At 44.8% G+C, this 16,271-nt stretch overlaps 1 long non-coding RNA gene across 1 annotated transcript; it reads left to right on the forward strand.

The window, feature by feature from the left end:
* Positions 1-6,282: 6,282 nt before the first annotated feature.
* Positions 6,283-10,081, forward strand: LOC132660362 (uncharacterized). Its single transcript, XR_009601739.3, has 3 exons — positions 6,283-6,558; positions 8,137-8,229; positions 8,482-10,081. It is a non-coding gene; the product is annotated as an uncharacterized LOC132660362 (long non-coding RNA).
* The last annotated feature ends 6,190 nt before the right edge of the window (positions 10,082-16,271 follow it).

The following is a 16,271-nucleotide window of genomic DNA, read 5'->3' on the forward strand; positions in this document are numbered from 1 at the left end:
CAATGAAACAAGGTTGGAGAGAAGAATAAATGAAGGAATGACTCCCAGCAGCAACAGGGACTAATACCTCCTCCAGAGCTAAAGAGGAGATGCCCACAAGCTCTTTTTTTTGTTTTAATTTTTTAATGTTTATTTATTTTTGAGAGAGAGAGAAAAAAAATCAGGGGAGGGGCAGAGAGAGAGGGATACAGAGAATCTGAAGCAGTCTCCAGGCTCTGAGCTGTCAGGACAGAGCCCGATGCGGCACTCCAACCCACGAACTGTGAGATCATGACCTGAGCTGAAGTTGGACACTTAACCTACTGAGCCACCCGGGCACCCCTGTTTTAATTTTTTAATTAAAAAATTTTTTAACCACTTTGGATCCTATGCCCACCCTCATGGCCAAGGGATTGACGTGAGCTGATTGATTTAATGCCTCAGTTTATTGCCCAGTACTGAATCATTCCCTGTGGATGGTTCCAATCAAGCAAGGCACATCCTTGCAGGCAGGAGTGGGATCTATTCAATCCAAACCCCTGGATGTTGCCCAGTAGCAATGGGGGAGGGGTTGGAGTAGATGCTGAGATGCAGTAAGGTAAGGTGTCTGACCCTGAGGAATTCCCAGTTAAGTAGGACAGAAAGACAATGAATTCATACTGATAATCGTACCTGGGGCTGTGTATGTTAACGGATGAACTGGGATCATGACTCAGGTCTCAGAACTCTCAGTCTAATACTTTTTTTCATTGCATAGAACTGTCTCTTTCGTTGTAAGAACTGATTTCCTGATGTGTGAAATATAGCTAGTGTATGAGATGTGGCACAGCTAATAAAAATGATTACAGTTCACCTCTTGTGGAAGACTGTTTTGAACAGCCCTAATGAATCATATGAGATAAAAATAATAATCAGACCACTTTTCAAACTATCCTGCAAAATTGCCACTGGTCTTTCTCCCCTCCTAATCACTCAGTAATGCCTCCTCCAAAAGCAGTGGGTAGTCACAGCCTGAAGAATCATGGTATAAGGTCTGTGGTTCATAATTTTAAACTATATTAAAATTCTTCCTTTTGCAGAGTAGCATTTCCTTCTCAGCCAAACTAATTTGCATGGCTTTTTGCTAATCTGCATAGCCGTTGAGTTCCTTTCGAGGGGGCAGGTAGAAGGAAGAAGGCCTAAGGCGATGTCACCTCTCCAGAGCATTGAAGAGCAGCCTGAAGCAATGCCACCAACAGGCAGATGAGAGTAATTCAGAGTCACTGACGACAATTCCATGAGAGTCAGACAGGGCCTTAGCGATCATCCCACCCAATCTTCGCAATATAATGAGGCTCGCTCAGGGCAGTGGAATGAGTCGTCAAAGTCACACAACAGGGGGGTGTCAGAGCCAAGACCAGGTTGAGGCCAAGTCTCCTAACGTCCAGTCTTTGATCTTGACGCTGCCTTAGCAGGGACAAAGAAACTGGGTCCGTTTGGCCAAGTAGTTTGAGAAGCGACACAGTCTCACAAAGATGGAGGAAGCGATAGGACTTGAGAAATCAATTTTCACAGTAACTATTTCTGGAAGGTCATTGAACCATGTATGGCAAGTTACCTGGGTCGTAGAGTTATACCTCTGGTCTGTCCTTTCACATTCAAATGGTCTCTTACCCCTGAGAGCACATATGCTTAATTTTTTTTTTTTTTTTCATTTTGGATGGGGTGAGTTGTGGTCTCGAAGACGTGATGGAAGCTGTAGACGCTTCCCCCAGATATTTGTACCTGCATTCACAGTTTCTCAAGGGCTTCGTGAAATTCTTGAATCTCATTCATGGCACAAGAACAGCACTCAGATAGCTTTAAAGAGACTGTGTGGCTCAGGGAAGCTGACAAGAGGAGATCATGACTCATCTCAGCTGTCTCTGGGAGTCTCTTGAGGGTGGGCAAGAAGGAGTGCTGCCGGCAGACTGCCTTCGGACTCAAACTGCATACATCCTGTTGGTCTTATTTTCTGAAAATCTTGACTGATGCAGATTTTTCCCAAAGGATACTGACGTTGAAACTGTGGCACAGAGAATATGATGTCCAGAGCATGCCTTGTTTCCTGACAGTACTAGCTGTACGTGCTTCTGTCAAGGTGGCACATCAAACGTGCGCTTGTTCCAACTGGTGACTTCAACTGGTGACTGAGACTCATTGTTTTAGGGAAATATAAGCAGCTTATAGACTTTCGGAAGCTCTGGGGGTGGTCAAACAGACTAAAAAGAATAGGTTCCTAGAATCTAGTGTATGGGAGCAAAGCATAGAGTGAGCAGACCAGTCAATAAAACCGGGCTCCAGAACAGGATTGAATACGTTGACTGAACCACGAGTAGCTGCCCAAAGTTGCCACGCAACCTCATGCCTCTGTGCCTTTGCACATGTTGTTCCCTCCGCCTGGCTTATCCTTATTCGTAGTGTGCATTAGTCAGGGTTCTCCAGAGAAACAGAGCCAACACAAATACATAACAGAGATATAAATGTAAATATGTACTTAAATATAAATATATATCTACATATATAAATATAAATATATATATATATATATTTTTCTCTCTCTCTCTACATATATATATGAGAGAGAGAAAATGAGAGGGACAGAGAGAGAAAAATTTATGTTAAGGAATTGACTCACATGTCATCGAAGGAGGCGGTCAAGTCCCGAAAGCGCAGGGTAAAGAGTGTTTGGTTCAGTCCAAGCCTGAAGGCCATCTGCTGGCAGGATTCTCTCTTGCTTGGGGAAGGTCAATTTTTTCTTCTATTCAAGCCTTCGCTTCACTGGACAAGGCCCAAACACATTAGGGAGGGCAATCTGCTTTACTCAAAATCCATCTCACCTAAAATATCCTCACAGAAACATCCAGAATAATGTTTGAGCCCCTATCTGGGCACCAAGGCCCAGACAAATTGATGCATAAGATTAACCATCACACATTGTTGGCCTGGGAATCTCTCCTAATTTTTTGAGGTTCAGCCTAAACATCTTTCTTCTTCTCTGTTCTGCCACCGGACTCAGCACATTCTTGTATTTTAAACTATATTCCACAGTATGATTATGATTTGATCACATGCCTGTGGTCTCTGTTAGACATTGAGCTTTCTGAGGGCAGGGACTGTGGGGACTATTGGAGATGATATTACAAGTCGATATGCTAGGCCCTACCCAATGCCTAGTATAGAGCTGCTCAGGAATAAGATGATGAATTAACGGAAGGATTCAGAAGTTAGAAACAATAGCACCATTAAATTATTTAATCTCCAAATAATGGGCTTCTTTTCTGAATACGTGTTGCATCAGAGATGCAATAGAGCTTGGTCACCTTGTCCCAAGAACACATGCACACACATACCCATATTCATTTTGACTGACCCTGGAAAGATTTGCCAAGGTTATTAGAGATGCATCCAGTGATTAGCCCTTCCTGCTTTTCTCGGGACAGAATGAAGCAGAGGGAAGAACAAGGTTTATAGCTTCAGGTAGATTTGCCTTTAACTCATGTGGACAGGCCCCCTGCTAACTGCCTGAACTTGGGTGTGATTTGTACGGTCTCAAAAACTTGTACCTTAAAAAAAAAAAATCAATCCTATGAGAACAACAACAATAATCCCTACAACAGTGTTAGAAAAATTAAGTGCCAAGCGTGTAGTAAGTACTTAGTAAAAACTGGTCCTCCTTCTCTCTTCCTTATGTATGTTTGAAGTAATATCTAGCACATACTGCATTAACTGTTGAAAGTAACTAAGAACATGTTAATGAGTTCTAAAGGTAGTCTCGAGCTCTCTCAATGTTCTAGGATTTCTTTTTATCTTCTTTCACTTTTTGACCAAAAGAGAAAATGTAGACTGTGTAGATGGTCCCATATGAAAAAGAGAGAGAGAGAGAGAGATGGTTGGTGTGTGTACCATTTTGTTCTTTATTGCTATTGGTAATTCCTAATCTTTTTGGGGAAACAGGCACCTTTGACGATCTTTAGAAGACTAAGGACTCTTCCCCCAGAAAAATACACATACAGGGGACACTTTGCATATAATCTCAGGGAGTTCAGGGATCCCATAGACGCCAGGTTAAGAATTCTATCAAAATCTTCTCATCTGTTGTCTGTCTGTCTTCTGTCTCTTGCCTCACATTCCCTCTGTCTCTCTCTCTCTCTCTTGTCTCTACCTCTATGTCTCTGTTTCTCTATCTGTATTTTTATCTGCTTAACTAATATGTTTAAGGACTGCGGATGGGTAAATGGATGAATGAATAAAGAAGTAGATGATAGTGCTACCATGTCGAATTGTTGTAAGAATGAAACAAACTAAGGCAGATACGGATTTTAGAGTAATATATTTTAGTAAGTGCTCAGTAGAGTGTTAGTTGCTATTATTAATTAATTTATTTAAGTTTATTTATTTATTTTGAGAGAGAGAGAGAGAGAAAGAAAGAGCATTCAGGGGAGGAGCTGAGAGAGAGGCAGAGAGAGAGGGAGAGAGAGAGAGAATCCTAAGCAGGCTCCATGCAGCCAGAACAAGAGCCAGACACAGGCTCAAACCCACGAACCATGAGATCATGACCTGAGCTGAAGTCAGGTGCTCAACGGACTGAGCCGCCCAGTGATCCTTTAGTTGCTATTATTTATTTTGATGATTTAAAATCGCCAATAATATAATTACTTATATACAAAGCATGACAGTACAAATAATAAATTCAACATCGCTAAGGGGAAAACTGCAATTAAGAATTGCCCTTTCAGACAGAAAGAACTTCCCTTCCTTTAAGGTGATTTACTCTCATGTAGGAATTGTGGGCTAACAGGGTAGCTATGATACCATCCTGCACTTTTTCCCTGAGACCCAAAGAGAAGTGAGATCCATTGTCCATAAAATGTTTTTTCTAGGGGCGCTTGGGTGGTTTAATCAGCTAAGCATCCAACTCTTGATTTTGGCTCAGGTCATGATCTTGTGGTTCGTGAGTTCAAGCCCCACATCAGGATCTGCACCGATCCCTCCCTCCCTACCCCTCTCCCCCCACCCCTCTCAAAATAAATAAACTTTCAAAAATTTTTTTAAAAAGATGTTTTTCTATCGTGGCAAGTTCTATTAGGAGAGGACGAGCCGAAATCTACTTCCAGACATCGCTAGGAGGGGTAATGTCCTTTTGTCTCTTCGTTAGGAAAGGTCCCTAGACCAGTAATTATGTTTACACCAATGCAAAAAGATATACCATTATATCAAATTCTAAAGCTGACACTTTCCCATGAGAAGTTGCTTAAGAGAAAAAAAAAAAGAAAAAAGAAATGTAAATGTGCAGTCATCACTGTTAACACTTCACATTTTTAAGGTAAAAGACTGCCTAAAATGGAATTTATTTTCCCTAATTTATAGGTCTTGTTTACATTTGGCCCTTCATTCTTCTCTTACAATGTGTATCTCCTTGCTCTAAAAAAAAATTTTTTTTTTAATGTTTATTTATTTTTGAGAGAGACAGAGCATGAGCTGGGGAGGGGTAGAGAGAGGGAGACACAGAATCCAAAGCAGGCTACAGGCTTTGAGGTGTCAGCACAGAGTGGGATGTGGGGCTCAAACCCACAAACTGTGAGATCATGACCTGAGCTGAAGCCGGACGCTTAACTGACTGAGCCACCCTGGGGCCCCTCTCCTTGCTCCTTGCTTTTTAAAAGGAAAATATGGGGGCACCTGGGTGGCTCAGTCAGTTAAGCGTCCCACTCTTAGTTTAAGCTTAGGTCATGAGCTCATGGTTTGTGAGTTCAAGCCCCACATCAGGCTCCCTGCTGATAGTGCAGAGCCTGCTTGGGATTCTCTCTCTCTCTCTCTCTCTCTCTCTCTGCCCCTCCCCTGCTCTCTCTCTCTCTCTCTCTCAAAATAAATAAACTTTAAAAAAATTTTTAAAAAGGAAAATATTAACTATTGCAGAACTGCAATAGAACTGTCCAGTTAATGCAGCGTTACCAGGAGGTTAAGGACCATTCACCCTAGGCGGGCTCGTGGCCTACATACAACCCCTTCTCCTGGAAGGGGAAGGTGCAACTGAGTCTGCGTCCAGAAGGTGGCGCTGTCTGCAAAGCCCGTCTGGGAGGGAGGGGTCGCCAGCCTGGGGCGGTCAGGGCAGCTGCAGGCAGCCCGCAGACGCTAGGAAAGAAGAGAAAGGAGGTAGGGGGAGGTGTGGAGGGAGGGCAGAGCGGTGGCAGTGGTCGTTTTTCCTAACGTTCCAGAGCTATGAACTGTCAATTTTGAAGGGCGTGTAATTGAATTCTAATTGTAACTGAAGTGGGAGGAGATGCCTGCCTTAAGTCTAAAGACTCTGACAGGTCTGGGAATATCTAAAATTCCGAAGTCTCCTGGTGATCTATTTGCAGGAGAGTCAAGGCTCTCCTGAGATGAAGTCAGCCTAAGGGGAGAGGGAGCAGGTTCTGAGCTGGACCAGTAACAGCGTGGTCCTGGATCACTAAGGGCGAATTGTGCTCCTGAGTCCTGAAGGGGAGTCTGCATCTTGCCGGGAGAGAGGAATCGTGCAAACACCTAAGAGGTGGTGTACTCAAAACCCTAGGCACCAAGGTACAAGCCACAAAACCCTGGGCGTCTCCTGGCACGATGTGCCGCCAGTGGCGGCCCACCAGGCATTGTGCTGTGACTGGGGTGGTAGGGACGTTGCCAGCGATGCTCCTAGCCGCCATGCTCCCAGAACTTACTTTTTGCCTGGCCCTGTGCCAAGTGCTTTAAAGTCTTCTCTCATTTCGGTTTCAAAATAAATCGAGAAGGTAGATTCTATTTCCAGTCTCATTTTACAGAAGAGGACACCGAGGCGGGCTTCACTTGTGGAGATGACAGAGACTGGGTTTGCAGCAGGCTGGGCCCAGCCCAAGCACAGGGCTCCTGCTACTCTTCCCCTTGGTGCCCGTCTGAGCTTCCTGAGGGTGACTTGCCCACAGGACGCGCCCAGAGGAAAGATGGGGTCGTGGTGGAGGGCTCAAAGCAGTGCTGACCAACCGGCATTGTCTTGAGGTCTTTGCGGTGCTCTTGGACTTGAGCCAGGCCTTGAAGGCTTGGATTTGGGAAAGGACTTTCAGGGGCCTAGCGGGAAGAGGGGGTGAGGGCAGGAGAGGGGGAGGCGTGATCAGGGGCAGTGAGAGGCCAGTGTGACCAGGTGAGGGGGAGGGGGTGAAGCCTGTATGGCAAGAGTGGGCTGGGGCTGACGTTGGATGCCATGGACCCACACTGAGGAAGGGTGAGGTGGGCCCAGCCTCCCTGTGGCCCCAGAGACCTTCGGGGATTGTCTTTGGTCTGTGGCCTCACTCCCCAAGCTTCGAGTTCTTGGTGCTTGCCAGAAGCCGTGGATTTTTTATGGGTCCTGGTCCACCCCCATGAAGCTGGCATCAGAAATAATTTTTTTTTTCCGGAAGAAAGTTGAAGAGAAAATAACTTTATTGTCAGTTCTCACTTATCTGTGAGGAAATAAGGGCAACTGAAATCTACAGATTTCAATAGCCAGTGGTTTTGCCTTGTTTGGCAACTCATGTTTCGCCATGGCTTCCGGAAAACAGCAAAATCGAGTTGTCAGAATTTCACGTTTACTCCTTCACGTCCTCCGTCTGAAGTGCTAAGAAGCAGGGAAGTGGCCCAAGTGTGGACAGCAGGAGGGAGAGGAAGGGAAAGCAGGTGTCGTGGTCCATGAATGTCCGCTTACGTGTTCGGTTCCCGAGAAACCCGGAACTGAGCGCTGGGCTCTGTGCGTGCCAGCGCTGCTGTGGCTGACTGCTGGGTGGGAACCTGGACATGGGGTGGGGGACATAGTAGCTGCACATGTCACCGAAGTTCAGAGGTCAAGGGCATCCCACACAAAAGCTACACGTCCTAAGAAGTTTGACAAAATCCCCTGTTGAGGAAACCTACCTGGGGATCAAAGGGACCAAAGTGGGGTGAGCTGACCCCAGCACTTGCTAGCAGGGTGACAGAATTCAGTTGACGTCTCCATGTACCTCATCATTTCTCTTCTGTTCCCCTGGAGAGTGGCTTTGTGTGGTAAATATTTATATGATATCTGAATTATTGGTGATGTCATACATGCCCTTGTATCTGAGAACATACTGTGATTTAGAACTAAAACTCTTTATCATCCCCATTTCTGCTAAGTAGGATCTACTCCTGATGCAGGACCTTGGGAGGAACATTTGGATCCGAGAGAAAAAGGCCTGGTGTGTAATCTCAAGAGCAACCCTCCTTTCTCTTGTAAGCAAGGGCAATGGGTTTGGGCCGAATCAGGAGGTTGTAAGTGGGGGTCATGGGGCAGGGGGCTGGAGGTCAGGTGTTTTCTACCTTTTCTTGGCAGTAGGAACAGACAGAGCTTACCACAGACTGCAGGCAGCTGCCCCAGGGCAGCCGGAGCATGTGGAGGAAGTTGGTGGGAGGAAGATAGGCAGGGATAGCATGGGTTCTGGTGGCTGCAACCTCTTCTCAAACCTCTGTCTACTGTTCTGATAGAGCTGCCCAGAGAGAAGGCGCCATGACAGCTCCTTTCCCTCGTGTAGCACAACGCCCATTCTTCTGCGGCCTGTGACGTCTCATCCCTGCCCCCCGCCACCCCGGCCTCTTGCTGCCCAAGAGCCCCAGAGCAGTGCCCAGCCATTGCTGCCTCATGTCACACCAGGACCCTGGAGCATCATCCTCAGAGGAATCCAGATCCTCATGGGGCTATCCACGGGCTGGATGTCTGGGCCACGTATCATGGTGCCTGAAAGCCCAGGAAGGAGGGGGCACGTGTAGAGGAGAGAATCCTTGGGGGCAGGTATCCACTGAGACGCCTCCCACATTCGGCAGCATCTCATCTTTTATGGGATATGGACGACTATGGTAATGGTGGAAAGACAGAGTTGGGCAGGAAATCTGAATGCTCTTATAATATGGAGAGGGGACTTCTGCATATAAATTTTGGGCAAGTTTACTCCTGTGAGAGCTCTCCAGTAACTGTGTTAACCTACTCTTAATGCAAAATACCTCCCCCACCCCGGGATTCTGGAAGCAGACATTATCTCTGACCACGACCCTGCTGACCCCAGGGAGACTCGGCCCTCGATTGGCTAGATGGGAAGCCTGTTTTGGTGCTATGTTTCTGGAAAAGCTGGACTTGAAAATGGTGCAGGTATTTACCGGGCTGGCAAGAAGCTTAATGTTTGTTTCTGGCTCCATGTCAGGGGTGTTATTTGGCCACTAATGATACAGTCTTGGAAAAGTCGTATCACCATCCTGACCTCAGTTTCTTCATCCGAGAAAAGAGATAATGTCAAAGGTTATTACTCACCTGGAATAGGCTTTTATTCTAAGTCTCGGAACAGACAACTTAACATTTTTATTTCCTTATCCACAAATGGGGATAATAATACCCACCCTTACCTTCGAATCTATATGAAAACCCTCAGACCTCTGGGGAGGAAAAGCATTATTTAAGCCCAGAGTAGAATTATTATTCTATTCTATTTGCTCTCTCCTAGTCATTCATCACTGCCGTGCTGTACAATTATGCCCTGGGGTGAGTTATGTGAACAGTCACACTGGGCAAGTTTCTTGAGTGATGGGACATTCGGATTGTGCTCTGTGGAAAAGACACCAAAATCTTTTATTTAGTTATTTTAGGTGGAGAGTGCTGTCTAGTTAGTACACAGGCCCAAACTGGAATACATTGCTACCTCTAGAATGTAATAGTGGTGGTTATTTCTCCTTTCCAGTGTTGTCTTGCCTTTGAATTTCTGTGGGCATCGTTTGAACCAGTTCTGACCTGGGAAAACACAGCATGAGTCCTCTTTGGCTCCCAGAAAGACCCTGATAATGCCTAAAACTTTGATGCTGCCTGGGGTTTGGAGTGGAACCCGGGTCCCCATGCTTCGAAAATCTGCATAGTCAAATGTGCATAAGTAAAGGCATGCCTCACCTAGCTAAACAAACACGCACAGGCTTATAATTGCTTTTGTATTTTCTCATTGTAGCCACCAGAGGCCTCCCAAATTGTGGTTGATTTTAATGTCAGTGGAAATCTACTGGGAATTAACAAAAAAAAAAACCATTTTAAAATTGAATAGAATGCCTACAAAAGTTCAAAGTCTGTTACCTTGTTCATTCAACATCGCTATTCATGCAAAATGTCATGCAAATCAGGCCTTATTTACTGAGTACTTTGCTTCAGTAACCAAAAAAATGCTAAGAAAAAATGGCTTATGTTTAGCCATCTATTTTTCCAAAAATAGGACAGCAATTAAAGTAGTGCCACATGATGTGACTGATGATATCAGTGCAGGAAAAGAACACCATCTCGGTGGCTGATGCTCAGGGCTGAGCATCTGTCCTTCATCAGGGGCTGGGCAGTGTGTCCAGAAGAGAAGTCCTGGGGCCCCAGGGCCATGAGCAATGTGGATGCCATGCCGGGCACAGAATGATGAAAATATCCTTTGTGAGTAAGCGTGATAACTGTGCCTTCCAACAGGGGACTTCAGAGACCCTTTGGGAATCTGATTTCACCTCTATGATGCTCAGTTTCTTCTTGTATAAAAGTGAGAGGTTTGGGCTAGGTGATTTCTAAGTCCTTAAAGGTATATTATTGTCTTCTAAAACATTTAGGACCACTTACTGTGGATCTGTTATACATGATTGCAACACAAAGTGCTTTGCAAACGTTTTCTTATTTAACTCCCATGGCCAGTAAGAATAGCCAGCTTTAATTTACAGATGGTGGAATTAAGCTCAAAGAAGTAAGGTCACTCACCAGTGATCACACAGGTCGTAAGTGACAAAGGCAGAATGCACTCAGATCCGTTTGATTCCTAAATTTCTCACTGTCTACGCCTTTCGTGCATTTCCGGACCTAGAGTATCAACTCAGTTAACCCACATAATTTAACTCCTGAGGTGCAGCATACACATACACAAGTTCATTCTCTCCCATAAGTGTGGAGATAGGTTGTCTAGGGAAGGTCTGATGGTCATGGAATCACCAGTCACCTAAGCTCCTGTCTTTCTGCTCTACTGTATTCTAGCATGTGGATTCCATCCTCTAGGTGGACTTATGATCCAAAATGGCCGATGGAGATCCAACCATCACATTTGGGTTGTAGGCTGGAAGAAGGAGGAAAGCAGAATATGGTTGGCAGGTCCCCAAGTCGAGTTAGCTACATGAAAGCAACATTTCAGAAGTTCCATACAGCCCCTCTGCTTATATCTCAGCAACCAGAATTTAATGACATGGCCATGCATAGGGGTGAAAATGGGAAGCTGACAAATGTAGTCTTTATTCTGGATAGCAAACTGCCCAATTAAATACCAGGGCTTATGGTGTTAAGGAAGAAGAGGAAAATGAGTACTGGAAATCAAATAGCTGTCTTTGCCACCACTATCATCTGCATAGTTACTTCTAGCTCTTTTCTGGTTTTGGAGTCCTGATTTTGTTCAGGTTTCTGCCTCTCCCCAAGTTTCTATGTTAGTCCTGAATGATTACAGCCAGCCATGGTGGTATCACTCCCCTCCCTGTGACTGGTTGTGATTAGGCATATAAACAAGTTCTGGACAATGAGATGTGAAAGGACTTCTGGAAAAGGGTTTTGTGGGTTTTTTTTTTTTTCCTCTTAAAAAAGCAGTGCATTGGAAAAGACTGACTTTTTCTTCTACTACACATTGTAGTGTCTGATAATGACACCTGGAAATATAGCAGCCATTTTATAACACTGTGGAAAACGTACTTCTGAGAACAAAGCTGTCCCCAGAGAATGGTAGAGGGGAGAGATAGAAAGAAGCTGGGTTTTGGGGGATGAACTGACTGACTCTGGAGCTGGCCTACTTCTGGACTTCTTATGAAATACATTTTCATATTGTTTAAGTATGTTGAATTGGTACTTTCTTAGTTGCAGCCAAAGGCATGCTGACTGATATGCAGGAGAAAGAAAGAAAGAGACCCATTCCCTTATGCCCTCAGGATGGCAAACTGGATCCCAATCTATGCCTGTCTTTGGACTGAACCCCTGTGTTATTCCATTTCTTATAAGAGGTACCTTTGTTTTTACTTGCCATGGAGAAGATACCTTTCTGTAGAGTATTTAAAAGGCTCTGTGTAGAGGCACTTGTACCCCAATGTTTATAGCAGCACTTTCAACAATAGCTAAATTATGGAAAGAGCCAAAATGTCCATCAACTGATGAATGGATAAAGAAATTGTGGTTTATATACACAATGGAGTACTACATGGCAATGAGAAAGAATGAAATATGGCCTTTTGTAGCAACGTGGATAGAACTGGAGAGTGTTACGCTAAGTGAAATAAGTCATACAAAGACAGATACCATATGTTTTCACTCTTATGTGGATCCTGAGAAACTTAGCAGAAGACCATGGGGGAGGGGAAGGAAAAAAAAAGTTAGAGAGGGAGAGAGCCAAACCATAAGAGACTCTTAAAAACTGAGAATAAACTGAGGGTTGATGGGGGGTGGGAGGGAGGGGAAAGTGGGTGATGGGCATTGAGGAGGGCACCTTTTGGGATGAGCACTGGGTGTTGTATGGAAACCAACTTGACAATAAATTTCATATTAAAAAATTAAAAAAAAAGGCTCTGGGTAAAATGAGAATATTTTAGGATTAGAAGAGACTTAACTCCCACTCAGGGCTCAAAGAGAGTCAGCAATTTCTCCATGGTGCTCGGGTCTGAAATGCAAGGTCTGAAATGTTGTGGGTCTGTCTCAGTCACATTTAGAACTCTTCCAAAGAGATGGCCCCTGTGGCCTTGCCTTTCTGCCCCTTCCATATGACCCCTCTAGGCTCCAGGCTCCAGGGCTGGCCATGTTGAGAATGATGACTTAAAATTGTAGGCAGGAGGTATTTTTCACTTTTAGCTGTTGCCAACTGCATCGGCCATGGCTGTCACCCTTCCTGTCTACCTCCTCTTGCCAAATCATTAAGATGGCCATGTCTCTTTCCCTTGAAATCAGACCCCAAAGGGTTTCCGTGCACTCAAGTCCCATCTGCGCTTCATTCCAGACCATATCATGTCACAATTATTCCCAATCATGTTTCATTTGGCCAGCCAGCATGCACCTGACTGGGAGAAATTCCCCCAGTGAGAGTCAGAAGTGTGTGCAGCTGTCCAGGGCGATAGGGGAGACGCTCTGGGACCTAAGTGACAGGCTCAATCATATTATATGGATATTCTCCAAGAGAAGCAGTGTGACAGTGATGGGCTCAGAAGTCCATCCTAGCCAACCTAGCCAGCTAGCCAACCTAGCTCAGCTGCCTACTGGTTGTAAGACCTTGGACAGGCTATGTAAATTCTCTGTGCCTCAGTTTCCTCACCTATAAGTTGAATGTAATAATATCTTTATTATAGAGTTTTAGTAAATACTAAATGATATAATATATTCAAAGTACTTAGACTCTCAATAAGCTATTTAAAGAGTATCTAGAAGGCATTCAATAAACTGCGGATTAAAAATAAGCTTTTGTCATGGAATTACAATACATTTAGGCTTCAACTCATGCCTTTTTTTTTTTTTTTTTTGAGTTAATGGTCTTTGCTCTTCTGTTCCCTTGCCCCCAGAAAAGAGGTTAAGTGTCCCTCCTCTCCATTCAGAAAGCCTCATAGTTGAAGGGAACTTGGAAGTCTCTATCCTGATTTGCTTGGTCCTGGCCTCTTACTCTTACTGAGCAAACAGGATTAAGACAAAGGAAGTCAATCCAACAGGTAAAGCCTGAGTTGCCATTACGCTGAGAGTTACTGTCATCCTGCCAGAAAAAAAAAAATGTCCCGAGAGACTCTTAAGGCATTAGAAATAACACCCTGTTAAGGGCTTATGGTGGAGGTCAACCTGGCTCTGACCTGTCCTATCTCTGCCTATCCAGGCCATTCTGGGTCTTCTTCAGTTGGGATTGCTCACTTGTCTCTGAGGTCCCCTCTAGAGGGGACTTTTCAAAGGCTGGACAATTCTAGAGAGAAGGCAGCTCTGGGTATTGCCTTAATCACCCTGAGACAACGATGGAATCAAAGGGATGAACTGGGGTGAATTACAGAAACGTATCCCTTTGGCTCTGTCTAATGAGAGCTCTATCTTCTGATGGGATGACCAACTTTATGGGATCTTAAGAATGTAATATTATCTTTGATGTTTTACCATCCCCCCTGGAGGTGGGGTGAGGGGAACTGAAGCCCTTAAGTTCTCCCAGGAGACTCTTGGATTTGATCAACAATGACCTCATAATAGCTGGTAAATCTGGTTAATTGGATTAGTGTCCTCCATTTAATTGCAGTGGCCACATTACCTTCCTGTTCAAACACAGCCACATCGTTCACCTCTGGCTATTAGTTTCTTGTCTGTACTGATGACTTCGGGACACAGACTCCACTGTGGTGAGCATGATGTCTGCATCAGCACAAGCAATTCTCAAATAAACCCCACCATAATTCCGGGAATGCCTTTTATGTCTTCTGACAGAAAAGAGGAAATGGCACATGAAAAAAAAAGTCAAAAAGATTCTTAAGGGGAACATTTACTATTTTAAGATCTGAGTAGCAGGAAGATATTTTATGATAAAGTTAGGCAGTCCTCCTATCATGGGGACACTTGAAAAATTCTCATTAGGCACTTGTTCCAGAGATTGGCTTGAATGCATGGAAGAAAATCTGCTGGGGCAGAGATGTCGCTGCAGTGTCAAGGGGCCAGCCCCTGAAGACTTCTGGAAGTCTCTATCCTTTTTTGGCCATCTGGTCTTAAGTTGGTGAAGGATACAGAAGGGTGTCCTTAGAAGCATGGCTCGGGGAGGCTCTTGTGACACAACTGGCTGCCTCCAGTTTTCCCCCAGAGATATTCAAATGGCTCTGGATGGCACTGATTTTACCCTGCATCTGCAAGAGCCCTCTTCTTCTCCAACCTCCACACTTCCATTTAGGGCAGTAGATGGCAGGCTGCTTAGACTTGGATTTCCCATCCTCTGCACGTACACACCCTCAGTTCCTTTGTTCTTTGTCTTATTTTTCTCCCAGTGTGTGTTCATTAATGTAGCTCCTTCCTTTTACCTTCATTGTCTCTTTACTTCTCTACTGGATTCTTTATGCCCCAGTTGTCAGCATTTTCTGGCCTCTTCCTCTCATCCTTATCCTCCAACCCACCCTTTCCTCTCTCAAGCTTGCCTTTTCCTCTGTTTTTTACCCATTGTTTTATTCTTTGTTCTTTCTCCCTTGCTATCATCCTACTTTCTCCATTCTGTTGCCTTTTTTCTTCTCTACGAAGCATTCTCTGAACACATTTTAAGACAGATGTTAGTGCTCTGATAAATACCAGAACTTGACACAGATATATTTTACCGAGAAACCCTTACCCTCCCCATCCATCTTTAGGCACCATGGCAGCTCACAAGCCCATGTCCCATGTTGTAATTCACCAGGCATATATTTAATGTGTGACTTTACTCCAGACTAAGATTGGTTTTTCACTTTTCTGAAGTGAATCTATTAATTTTTGAAAGTTTATTTATTTATTTTGGGGGGGGGGGAGAGAGACAGAGAGAGAGAGTGCAAGCAGGGGAGGGGCAGAGAGAGAAGGAAGGAGAGAGAATACCAAGCAGGCTCCCTGCTGTCAGCGCAGAGCCCGATATGGGGCTCGAACTCATGAACCGTGAGATCATGAACCGTGAGATCATGACCTGAGCCGAAATCAGAGTTGGTCACTTAACTGACTGAGCCACCCAGGCATTCCTGAAGTGAATCTATTATTATAGATGAAGAAGCTAGAGTTTGGTGTTATACAAGATACTTAACAATCAGTTTGAAAAGAGTGCTCCTTCAGGTAGCTGGGTTGAGGCTTGGAGGCCAGAGTGTCTGGAACGTTCTCCTTGACCCCCTAAGACAGTTTAGATGCTCCACCTGCATGCCATTGTGCTGTGTGTTCTTCCCCTTGCATAGGCCCCACCACCTGCTTGCGCACTTGGCTCTCTCCCCCATCGATGGTGGGTGCTCAGTGCATGAAGTCCACAGAATACCAGGAGGTCCTAGTGACAGCCTTTCGCCTAGGCAGTTTCTTTGCCACCTCACTTGTGGAGTGGTGGGATTTCTGTGAGTGGCCACACTGGGAACTCCCCTTGGTCTGTGAAACCAGAGGACATTTCATTTTGAATAGGTATCCCAATTCATGGTTCAGCATTTCCTTCCGACAAACACTTCCAGGCCTGTGCTAGGAAATTTAGGTTATTAAAAATATCAAAATAAATGAGCATGCTTCCTGTCCTTAAGGAACCAACAGTCTTGTGGTA

This window comes from Panthera onca, chromosome B4, assembly GCF_046562875.1.
Source record: "Panthera onca isolate mPanOnc1 chromosome B4, mPanOnc1 haplotype 2, whole genome shotgun sequence".
Taxonomy (NCBI): domain Eukaryota; kingdom Metazoa; phylum Chordata; class Mammalia; order Carnivora; family Felidae; genus Panthera; species Panthera onca.